Source organism: Montipora foliosa, unplaced genomic scaffold, assembly GCF_036669935.1.
Source record: "Montipora foliosa isolate CH-2021 unplaced genomic scaffold, ASM3666993v2 scaffold_427, whole genome shotgun sequence".
NCBI lineage: Eukaryota > Metazoa > Cnidaria > Anthozoa > Scleractinia > Acroporidae > Montipora > Montipora foliosa.
This window is the reverse complement of record NW_027179731.1, coordinates 237,501-250,000: the sequence shown is the minus strand read 5'-3', so window position 1 is coordinate 250,000 and position 12,500 is coordinate 237,501. Positions and strand designations below refer to the sequence as shown.

Here is a 12,500-nt window from a genome sequence, read left to right as displayed (position 1 = left end):
ACTGGAAACAGTTTGTATTGTTTAACCGTTGCTATGCACCCCAGCCTATAGTGAATTGCTACCGTTATTTTCAAAATCACTGTAAAACACCATGTATTCCTTCTTTTTGGCAGTTGCCTGGTCATTGCTTCTTGAGAAGCATGAAACTCGGAGTAGCAAATAAATGTTTTTGACCTAGTTCAAGTCTTCGTATCTATCTATATATATATATATATATATTATGTATATATATATATATATATATATATATATATATATATATATAAAAGCAGACAGTACTGTTTCGGCCTTCTGGGCCTCATCAGTGCAGTGCTGATGTCTGGGATGGAGGTTAAGCTTATAAAGCCACCCCAAATGTCCCACACATGTGGTTCATCTAAGCCATGCCAGAGTGCTCAAACTAGCGAGCTAGTGAGCATGCGCAATTGCTAGCGGCAATGACTCATCCCAGTAGAGTGCTCAATTTGGACATGAAAGCAATAATGATCAATGGTAGCAAAATTTCAGTTAATAAAAGGATAAACTGAAATTTTGCTACCATTGATCATTATTATATATAATATATATATATATATATATATATATATATATAATTGAATAAATGTTTTGAAAGAAAATTTGCCCTGAGCGGGATTTGAACTCACGTCCCCCCATTACTAGTCGGGTGTGATCACCACTACACCACCAGGACAACCATGCTGGCAACACAGCCATCGAAGAGGTGATTTACGGGGTCAGGGCGTGGGCCTCCCGGGAAATTTCCTTTCAAGGTGACAAGGTAGGGGAGCCTATAACTCCACTTGAAACCCAACTAAGGATCAAGTTAATGATGCACGACCGTAGTCAACTTAGCGGATGACAAGGAAGGATCCAGGAAGGATACAGGCTAATTTCATTTTTTATAGAGAGTGTAGGAGAGAAACCCTGACAATGCACACCCCAAATAATCATACTTTTAATTGAATAAATGTTTTGAAAGAAAATTTGCCCTGAGCGGGATTTGAACCCACGTCCCCCCATTACTAGTCGGGTGTGATCACCACTACACCGTGCATCATTAACTTGATCCTTAGTTGGGTTTCAAGTGGAGTTATAGGCTCCCCTACCTTGTCACCTTGAAAGGAAATTTCCCGGGAGGCCCACGCCCTGACCACGTAAATCACCTCTTCGATGGCTGTGTTGCCAGCATGGTTGTCCTGGTGGTGTAGTGGTGATCACACCCGACTAGTAATGGGGGGACGTGGGTTCAAATCCCGCTCAGGGCAAATTTTCTTTCAAAACATTTATTCAATTAAAAGTATGATTATTTGGGGTGTGCATTGTCAGGGTTTCTCTCCTACACTCTCTCTTAAATTAAAAATTAGCCTGTATCCTTCTCGGATCCTTCCTTGTCATCCGCCGCTAAGTTGACTACGGTCGTGCATCATTAACTTGATCCTTCGTTGGGTTTCAAGTGAAGTTATAGGCTCCCCTACCTTGTCACCTTGAAAGAAAATTTCCCGGGAGGCCCACGCCTTAACCACGTAAATCACATCTTCGATGGCTGTGTTGGCAGCATGGTTGTCCTGGTGGTGTAGTGGTGATCACACCCGACTAGTAATGGGGGGACGTGGGTTCAAATCCCGCTCAGGGCAAATTTTCTTTCAAACATTTATTCAGTTAAAAATTTGATTATTTGGGGTGTGCATTGTCAGGGTTTCTATCCTACACACACTCTCTCTCTCTCTCTCTCTCTCTCTCTCTCTCTCTCTCTCTCTCTCTCTCTCTCTCTCTCTCTCTCTCTCTCTCTCTCTCTCTCTCTCTCTCTCTCTCTCTCTCTCTCTCTCTCTCTCTCTCTCTCTCTCTCTCTCTCTATATATATATATATATATATATATATATATATATATATATATATAATCCAGGTGAGGTGATCAACAAAAGGGATGACTTGGCATTATATTACTAACTAGTTTCGTACCGCACAACAAGTGCGGCACTCCTCAGATAAAATAGCCAAATGAAAAGTTCGTTACAACGCTTGCTGATGATAGATGTACTTACGCTCGCGCAATTTGGGTTTTAACAGCTCGCGGAATTCACTTGCTAGCGCGCGGCAATTGTGGGCTTAAAGTTCTTTAGGAGAAACTTGCTAGCGTGCCTACAGGAAGTTACCAGCTCATTACGCCTGTTCAAGGTCGCCAGTTCAGGTCTACAAATGATAAAATATTTCTCCCATAGGCACAAATTATATCGGTTCGAGACAGGGTTGTAAGGAGAGGTTTGTTTCAAAATTTTCCAGGTGATCTTGAATTTCAATCTTTCTTCCTTCAAACACCAAACATGCTTACTTAGCTCTGTAATGAATCTCTTGTCGGGGTTGTTGAAAGAAGATTTGTGATTAGCAAATCTTGTTTTAAAAAAGTTCTCAGTGAGTCCAACATAAGTTTGAGTTGGCCTGTTATCCTCAGTTGTCACTGTAGCTTGGTAAACCACGGAGTATGTAAGGCAATGTCCGGCTATAGGGCAGTTTGCTGGTATTCGGCAGTTGCATGCTTTCAAAACTGGTGGTGCAGATGTTTTCAGTAACGTTGATTTATTGTTACCATCGATCTTCTGTTTGAGGTTGGGCATGCAACAATAGCTGATCTTTACTGTGTTGCGGTTGAAGATTTTGTGTAATACATGATGACTTTCAGGGAACTCTTCGTCGAGGATCTTAAGGAACGTTCGTCCAACGTTTGTAGCCACGTTCTTGCTAAAAGGTGGGTTGTACCAAATGATGTTCCTGTGGCGGTTCCTTCTGGAGGAGCTCGAAGACTGTGTAATTCTTGGTGTGAATGCGAGCCGGTGATTGTATCCGCTGTCATCGAGGGCTTTCTGATAAAGAGGTGCCGCTTCGTTAAACGAATGTTCATCAATTGAGATTTCGGACAAACGTTTGTTGATGGATTTCGGAATGTTTTCGATAATGCGAGGTGGATGATTGATTTCTTGTTGACATAGAGTGGGATGTTTCCGGGTTTGGTGTAGGCCATGTATTTCCCATTAGACAGGTTGAGGGTTTTTTTGTTGGCCTTGATTGTAATTTTCAAGCCGTAATTTCTGAAAATACCGCACAGATCTTTTTTGATTAGCTCGGTTTGCCGTGGTGGTGCTTTGGATATGCCGAGGCCGTCATCTCTGTATAAGCCAAAATCGCATGTACGGCCAAACTTCTCTTTGATTTTGTAGAGGAGATAAGTACCAACAAGCTCGCAAGATTTAGCACCGTCGTAGCTCCCCATAGTGACGTCAAAAAGATTAGATGAGGTTTTTTTTACCACATGGTTCACCATAACTGTAGAGAATAGAACTCTTTCCTTGAAGAATAATATGCCGTTCGTTGTCGGTTATGGTGACATATTCAGATGCAAATTGTAGGGCTTCAATTAGCAATTCAATAGAGATCGATGGGTAGAACTCTACTACGTCGAATGCAATGAACGAGTGCATATCTTTGTCCTGGATGTTAGTGAACCAATATAAAACAGCCTTGGTATTTTTCCATTGGTTGAGCTTCAGGTGGTTAGCAAGTGCGGTATTTTCAGAAATTACGGCCTGAAAATTACAATCGAGGCCAACAAAAAAACCGTAAATTTTCTAGATGCCACCCTCAACCTGTCTAATGGGAAATACATGGCCTACACCAAACCCGGAAACATCCCACTCTATGTCAACAAGAAATCAAATCATCCACCTCGCATTATCGAAAACATTCCGAAATCCATCAACAAACGTTTGTCCGAAATCTCAATTGATGAACATTCGTTTAACGAAGCGACACCTCTTTATCAGAAAGCCCTCGATGACAGCGGATACAATCACCGGCTCGCATTCACACCAAGAATTACACAGTCTTCGAGCTCCTCCAGAAGGAACCGCCACAGGAACATCATTTGGTACAACCCACCTTTTAGCAAGAACGTGGCTACAAACGTTGGACGAACGTTCCTTAAGATACTCGACGAAGAGTTCCCTGAAAGTCATCATGTATTACACAAAATCTTCAACCGCAACACAGTAAAGATCAGCTACTGTTGCATGCCCAACCTCAAACAGACGATCGATGGTAACAATAAATCAACGTTACTGAAAACATCTGCACCACCAGTTTTGAAAGCATGCAACTGCCGAATACCAGCAAACTGCCCTATGGCCGGACATTGCCTTACATCATCCGTGGTTTACCAAGCTACAGTGACAACTGAGGATAACAGGCCAACCCAAACTTATGTTGGACTCACTGAGAACTTTTTTAAAATAAGATTTGCTAATCACAAATCTTCTTTCAACAACCCCGACAAGAGATTCAGTACAGAGCTAAGTAAGCATGTTTGGTGTTTGAAGGAAGAAAGATTGAAATTCAAGATCACCTGGAAAATTTTGAAACAAACCTCTCCTTACAACCCTGTCTCGAACCGATGTAATTTGTGCCTATGGGAGAAATATTTTATCATTTGTAGACCTGAACTGGCGACCTTGAACAGGCGTAATGAGCTGGTAACTTCCTGTAGGCACGCTAGCAAATTTCTCCTAAAGAACTTTAAGCCCACAATTGCCGCGCGCTAGCAAGTGAATTCCGCGAGCTGTTAAAACCCAAATTGGGCGAGCGTAAGTACATCTATCATCAGCAAGCGTTGTAACGAACTTTTCATTTGGCTATTTTATCTGAGGAGTGCCGCACTTGTTGTGCGGTACGAAACTAGTTAGTAATAAAATGTCAAGTCATCCCTTTTGTTGATCACATCACCTGGATCATATTAACGCTCTGGTTCTACTATTGAGCACTCTATCAGCAGACGTGCAACAAATGAAATGATATATATATATATATATATATATATATATATATCAAGAACAGGAAACTCAACACTGGACAACTTCTGGGGAAAACTGTAATTGCCCTGAGCGGGATTTGAACCCACGTCCCCCTGATCACTAGTCGGGTGTGATGACCACTACACTATCAGGACAACCATGCTGGCTCATAGAAAACTGGCCCATTAGGGAGTTTCACGTAAATGCCACACATTAAGTGATCAATCAGCCATGTTGCCAGCATGGTTGTCCTGATAGTGTAGTGGTCATCACACCCGACTAGTGATCAGGGGGACGTGGGTTCAAATCCCGCTCAGGGCAATTTCAGTTTTCCCCAGAAGTTGTCCAGTGTTGAGTTTCCTGTAACTTTCTCTCAATTTCTCCTCAACTTGGACTGTGAATCCATTTGCGATCCTCCTGGGGGTGATACGTTGTTGGCTCAAGGGATCTACTTAACTGTCTTTATGTATATATATGAGGGGCGGGTTTTTTAGATTTCTATGAGCCAATGGTTGTCGCTCTATTAAATGCCAGACTTTCATGAGGATTTGATTCAACTTCGTCGCTGCTGGGTGGTAGTGTGTAACGAAAGGCAAGATTCGTTTGCTTTCCTTTGGTTTTTGAAGGAGTGCTAGTTTCCTGTTTTTAAATTGCGCTTCTGTGAGGGCCCTTTAAACAAGATTCTTTCACGAGGGCGTGATTTCATTTTTAGAAGATCTAGAGTTTGTTCTGAAAAGTCTCAGAGCTTGGCCTTTGACGAAGCCTTTTTGTAATCCTGGTGGGTGGCACGAGGAGAAGTGCCTATGTTGAAATGCTTCAGTAGGTTTGAAGTGCGTGCGCACATCAAGAACTGAATTGCTCTTGAAACTTTCGCCTTTGTAAATGCCAGTGTTTGTATCCAGAAATGTCGTTTCTGTATCTGAAATTTCAGCCGTAAATTTAATTGTTGGGTGGTGTTTGCTTGTTCAATGAACTGCATTATCTCCTCTCTGTTTTTACTTTAAAACCACATAATATCATGTAGGTCGCGAACAGCGATGTCGGTGCTCGGTGTTGTCCGACATTTTCAAAAACCAGATTATAATTTTGCCCTATGCGCTACAGCATAAGATGGGTAGTCTCTCATATACCGGGCTCCGAAATAGTGAACAGAGGCTGCAGAGGGAACAGAGGGTACAGAGCTACAGAGGCACAGAATGTACTCTGAAAAGCAGACTCTGGGTAATTCTCATTTTACCTGGGTTGAGTGTGCACTCTACCTAGCTTTAAGCAGCTATCAACCCCCCAAAAGGGATTGAATACACCTATACCCCTCATCCTCTATCTAACGCATTTCAACACATCTTATGTTTCGTATCATGTAATCGGTTTCTCTATTCATACACTAATCTCTTTAGTCTCAAGATTGCAACATAGCAGGGGAGCAAAGATTTGTACTGTGCACATACAGGTGCTCGAACTCAGACCCTCAAGGTCTGTAGTTCTGTGTCTTCACCACTACACTTAAACGACGATCATGCTGAACTCAGCACAGTTCTTTTCATTAATATTTAATTTACTTCTGTGTACTAAGCCAATTGATATCCATGTATCATGACCAAAACTAATCCTAACCTGACCCTAAGTTTTCTCTAGGCTTAATTTAGTTCCAAAAAAAGTTTATTGAATTTATCTGGGTGCGTATTCAACCTACAATCTTGGACAAAACTCGTTGGGAAAATGTGACGCTCTAATTTGTCTGTGTGATAAAGAGTAAATTCTTCCTACTATCCCTCCTCCCCCATTCCAATGTTATTTTAAAAAGCGACCAAAGGTTTGCACAGTATTTTGCATTACATTAGAGAGTTTAACCAAAGACGACGGCTACGGCAACAAAAACGTCAGTCCAAAATATAACTTAGGGCTATCGCAAGTATTTCCCGATTATTCCGTCTTGTTCACCTTGTACAGTACAGGCGAACTATCGTGTGACTGGATGGGTACGAACGGTTTTAAAGTCAAAACAGAAAATGACTGTCTCATTGTTATATGCTCACGTTGTGTTCAAAACCTAAAATCTGGTGATTTCACGTTGTTGTTTTGTGGAATGCGGCAAAAAATGCACGGAAATTCTTGCTGCACGTGCAGCACGATCATTTTTCCTTTTTTTAACCAATGATATTCTTGCTTTGTGGCGTTGCCGTAGCCGTAGCCTTCGTCTTTGCTTAAACTCCCTATTATCAACATTGGTATGGGGGAAAGGGGGGAAGGACCAATATATTTTGTGAGTGCGTGCCAAATGATGCTTAGGCTAGAATTTTTCCCAACAGTTTTGTCCAAGATTGTAGGTCAAATGAGGATCACCAATGTAACCTAGGTAAAAACGGATTCATACTGAGAACGGATTTTACCGGCAACATATATAAACTGCTAGAAGCCCAATGGAGCCTCCTTAATATTAAACTACTGGAATGGTGAAATTAAACTTTTGTGGAAACTGGTGACAATTTCTAGGCAGGTCCTTTTCATCGAGGTCTAAATAAAGCTAGATAGATAGGAAAGTTTGAAACACCCTCTTTGTCTTCATGCAATGTTCAATTTTTGTCGTCATTTGTTTCACAGCAACGGATTTCCGCGTCCTATATCGTATAAAGAATAGGAGTAAAATTGAAAAATTAAAGAGGAAACTTACCGAGAGCACACTGGACTGTTAGGGCTACTATCAGAAAGGCTATCAGACAAATCACTCGATTCATTTGTAACCTGTCGAACAACCAAAATGAAAAAAAAAAAAGAAAAAAAACATTAGTAAACTTAGGTCAGTCTTGTTTTCACAAGGACTACAGTGGTTATTAATTAATACTGTTCACTCTGTGTGTGCGATGTTTTAATAGTTTTCACTTTTATAGTTATACAAATATCAGGAACGATTATGAGTCCCCCCTGAATTTTAAGCCTATTTCCATTAAAATGATGTAAAATCTATAGTTAGTCATACTACGTTGTTAGTTCAATGCTGAGCCTTGTTAAAGTGGCCGCGCAGTCGTGGGAACAATAGATAAAAATAATCTTTACATCATTGGCGCGATTTAAAAATTAAATAAAGTTCAAATAATCAACGTGGGGCACATTAATTTCCTCCCTTACTTATATTCTCTTGTTTCAATCTTGCCTTTTAGCCTCGTTATCAAGCTCAAATTCAAAAGATGAAAGAATTACACTTTCATGCTTTTACCGTAATGTCACTTATTATTATTGTTGGTTAGTTTGAATGTGACGAACATTTAATGTACAAAGAATCATTTTATTGATACAGGGAAATTTGGTGTTACCAAACGTGTTGATAAAGGTCGAATAAGCACCATGAACGATTTGGAAAGCTGACGTTTTGAGCGTTAGCCCCGCATCGCTCTGACGAAGGGCTAACGCTCGAAACGTCAGTTTTCCAAATCGTTCATGGTGGTAATTCGACCTTTATCAACACGTTCGATAACACCACATTTTCCTGTTTCACTCTCCCACCGACGCAGCACCACAGTTTCCTTAGAAACTAGAAATTTGTTCATTGTATTGATAGTTATATATATCTACGGATCATGTAAAAAAATTACTGTTACATTCACTATAGCTGATAATGATATTTGAAACATCGAAACATGTTCCTTAAAACTCAAATGTGTGGTTGTATTTTTAAAAATAATAGTAACACTTGTGCGATCAAGACCATTTGGAAAATTTATTTATTTGAGTATATAATTATTTATTAATTGTCATGTTATTAATTTAGAGATGAACTAGTTTCAAAGTTCAGGGTGGAATGCTTTTAGGAAAAATGAACTTTCCTTCAGTCTTTATCAAGGGACATCTTTCGGTGCATTATGAAATATCTTTAACTTGTTTTTGGTGCTTTATCTTATCTTTTAACTAGTTCACTTTTCAAAAGTGGTACTTTACTTGGGTTTGAATTTTGATTTTAATATTTGATAATATTTGTTATCAAAGAATCAAAGAAACAGTTCCAGAAAAATAGTTCCAAAAGAATGAAATTCGAATCCAAAAAATAAATTTGTTTCCAACTGTCGTGCGGGATATACAAATAAAGGAAATTAGCGACTGAAATAGTCTCTCCAATGTCACCTTACCTTCGCTTTCCAGCTCTTTTACGAACAAACCTTTTATCATCAAAACCTGCTGGATAAATATCGATTCCTTATCGGACATTAATCTAAGCATACACGGGAAAGCATTGCAATGCATCCCCGTAGCTTTAAACCACCGTGGAGCACTCGTCCTAGATATGCTCCGATAGTAGTTTCAAACAAACAGTTATGGAGGAAGAAAATAAGCGGGAATAAGTTGCTTTCTCTAGAGGTTGAAATAATAAAAGTTTTTGGAATAATGGGCTCATGTTTAAACAAGAATAATGAAAAAGTAGACACGCACGCAATAATTATTCCTCTTTAGTCCCCGATATTTTTCTTTCGTCTCATCCATCTATAAAACAATTTTGGCGAATTCCGAGTTCAAACCCTTCCCTCTTTCTCTTACCTAATTTCAATAAATCCTACCGATTACTCTATGTTAAGTTTGTAAGTAATGGTATCAAGCCATGTAAAAAAAATGCCTTTTCTGTAGCTGGGAAAATATTAGAAACAAGGAACTTTAATTTCATGTCATTCTCAAAATGTCACGGAGGTTTGTAGGGCTAGAAAAAAAATACAGTTCAATTTCCCAACGTTTTAATTATGGTTGCAGAAGAAAAACATCAATTTCGAGACATTTTGGTCAAGAATTAGCACTCACTCGGTTAATTTCGAAATTCTTGATAAAACCTTTAGGCGTTTTGAGGTAAGACGAAAAAAAAGTGCGCTGAGACCGACATTAGTTGCAAATCTGTCCAAGTGAAAAGTTACAAGTGCTTTCTTATTACAATTGTCACACTTAATTCTTGCATTTTAAGAACATATTTAGTTTTGAACATACCTTTTCAAGGAACGAGGGCTAAAAGCAAGAAAAACGTCTGGAGGAGTGTTTCTGTCCGAGCAGCAACAAGCATCTGTCACCACCTGCTTTTGAAGCCACGCGAGAAGGGATCAGGTCGTCAATCTGACGTTTTTAAATATACAGTTCCCGTCTTATTAATTAGCAGAAATTATTACTAGTATATATACATATTTAGGCAAGCCTAAAAGCAGAGCTCTTCAATTATCATATGTTTATGTTTATGTAATTCGCTGGCCATGCAACTTCACGTAAAAAATGAAAAAAACGCGGTTTCCAGCTCATGCAACTTCCCACCAAAGTAGCGCGACATTTCGCTTATTAGCTTACATGGAAAGTTGAGCGTAAGGACGTACGGCCTTACGATGACGTCATAACCAAAATTTATCGCGGTTTGCATGGTCGCCTTCGACCTTCGTCCCGGAGATCCTCCTTAATGATGATACCGCTATAAACATTTCACTTATTTCACTCAAACTCATTCATTCCAACCGTGATGGTGAATAGTTAACATAATACGAGAAATAAGCAAAATGTCCGCACAGATTGTATGTAAAACCTTTCATTACGGGATTTATTATTCCACTATTACGTCATTTTCTAGTATTTTTGGCTTCATACTGCTTTTACTGAGAATCGTACGGACTGCGTAATAGTTGTAAGGTGCGAGTGAATGACGAAAACAACACAGACAAAACCATTCAAATGTCCTTTGTTTGCTTGAATAAACAAAATTGTCGGGCTTTGCATCGTGTTGGAAACAATGTCTTTTATTGAAAAACTCTTGTTCCGTCCGTATTTGCTCTGTTCTAAGCCGGGTCAAACCGGGACACTATAGGATATTAAGACCTCTTCGTTTTCGGTAAGCGCATTAGCAGGCAGTGGGGTCATGCATCGTACATCTTTGAACGACATACCAGTCCGTGGCACCGGGTAATACGAGGATGGATGGGTAAAGTTTGCCCCCCCCCCCCCCCAATTTGGTTTCTCGCTTTATACTTATTAATGACTCCTTTGATATTGTACCGAAGTCTGTTGCATATTGAAGGAGGGAATCAAAGGTCTTGCGCTTAAAATGCGAAAGAGCATTTAAATCCTCTGCTATTGTTGTAAGTAAAGTTCTCTAGTCAATGTTATCTTTGAGCTGTGGATTAATAATTTCGATTTTGCTCATAAGGCTCTTCACACCATTAAGTAGATGGTCTACAAAAGTTTGTGTCTTTCGGGACACAGTTCCTTAGGGACCATTGGTTGCCGAGCAAGGGGAGGTACTTGGGTCAATTTTCGCTGGGTATGTGCCGCTGGCCTCTCAGAACCCCTACCCCTTTATAGTCTATTTTATGGCCAATTATAGACCCCGTCTTAGTCACTTTCTGTTAATGCATAAACCTTACATAAAGTATTTTAATTGTATTTCAAAACGGAATGTAATGGACTAGTAAATAGTAAATCAACAGCGCTACATTTCTTTCTGTAACTACCTTTATTACCGTGAATCTCCCACTAGCCAGAATTTTCTTACCGCCAAACCCCCGGCAATTTGCGACCCCATTCTAGTAACTCTATCGGGGAACTCTGTTGAAAATGCAACCCCATTATTGTGAATTCAGTCGTAAAAATGCGACCCCATCCAGCGGCACATCCCCATTTAATAGGAGGTTCCCCCACCCCGACAGCGACAATCCATTTTTAACTTCGACAAAGGGACATCTTTTCACTTTGTTTTTTCGACAGCGACATGACCGACCAGGCCATCATGACTCTAAATCTTCTCTTCTGTTGGTTTTGCAACATGTATATTTCTTGTGCAAATAAAGAATTATTAAACAAACCATCATTAAACACTTGACGCACTTGTTATGCAGTAAGCGTCTTATGTCTCTTATTTCCTTTTTTGGTTCAAAGGTCGACACGTAGTCACGTCAGTCATGATTCTCTGTAACTTGGTGATTTTTATCGCAACTGTGCGGCTTTTCTGGCGCTTTTTGTTAACGTAGAGTACGTGAAATGGGAAAACATTAAAAAAATCGCACAGCAGTCACAGCATTCTCAAAAAAAAGGAAAAGGAAGGACAAAAAGAGCCACGAGGGGAAAGAAAGGAAAGGTAAGTTGTCTGACAATGTTTACCAGTAATTACTGACTAATAATTACTTAGAGGGTTTTGACGGTCTTCCTTGCATTTAAGTGTCCAGAGATGACAGCAATTAATAATTAATAACGCGAGGGCTTAATTGTTGCTTGATTTTTACGTATTTCGATGACCGTATTAACACTTCCGTAACTGGTTTTCACAGCATTCTCAAAAGAAGCAAAAAGAAGGACAAAAAGAGTTGCAAGGGGAAAGAAAGGAAAGGTAAGTTTTCTGACACTGTTTACCAGCAATTACTGACCAATAATTACTGAGAGGAATTTGACGGTATTCCTTGCATTTCAGCTTAAGCAGTGTCTAGCAATGACAGCAATTAATAATTAATATTGCGAGGACTTAACCGCTCGTTTCCGCTTATAGCCCCTCTCCACCCCCTACACCTCTCCCCCTCCCCCCCTCCCCCCGGCCCAAAGTTATAAACCCACCCAAAACTACTTACGAATTGTGTAAGCCAGGGTTTACAGCCCAGAATTTTACAAAATTTCTGATCAATTCTGGCGGGCGGGCCTAAATGGGTGGGGAATAAACTGTT

At 40.0% G+C, this 12,500-nt stretch overlaps 1 long non-coding RNA gene and 2 other non-coding genes across 3 annotated transcripts; 1 reads left to right on the top strand and 2 right to left on the bottom strand.

The window, feature by feature from the left end:
• Positions 1-4,921: 4,921 nt before the first annotated feature.
• Trnat-agu (transfer RNA threonine (anticodon AGU)) lies at positions 4,922-4,994 on the bottom strand. Its single transcript has one exon. It is a non-coding gene; the product is annotated as a tRNA-Thr (tRNA).
• A 93-nt stretch (positions 4,995-5,087) lies between these two features.
• On the top strand, positions 5,088-5,160 carry Trnat-agu (transfer RNA threonine (anticodon AGU)). The gene has a single exon. It is a non-coding gene; the product is annotated as a tRNA-Thr (tRNA).
• Positions 5,161-7,211: 2,051 nt separating this feature from the next.
• LOC137988808 (uncharacterized) lies at positions 7,212-9,872 on the bottom strand. Its single transcript, XR_011120831.1, has 3 exons — positions 9,802-9,872; positions 8,961-9,009; positions 7,212-7,581 (listed from the first exon to the last, which is right to left on the bottom strand). It is a non-coding gene; the product is annotated as an uncharacterized lncRNA (long non-coding RNA).
• Between the last annotated feature and the right edge of the window lie 2,628 nt (positions 9,873-12,500).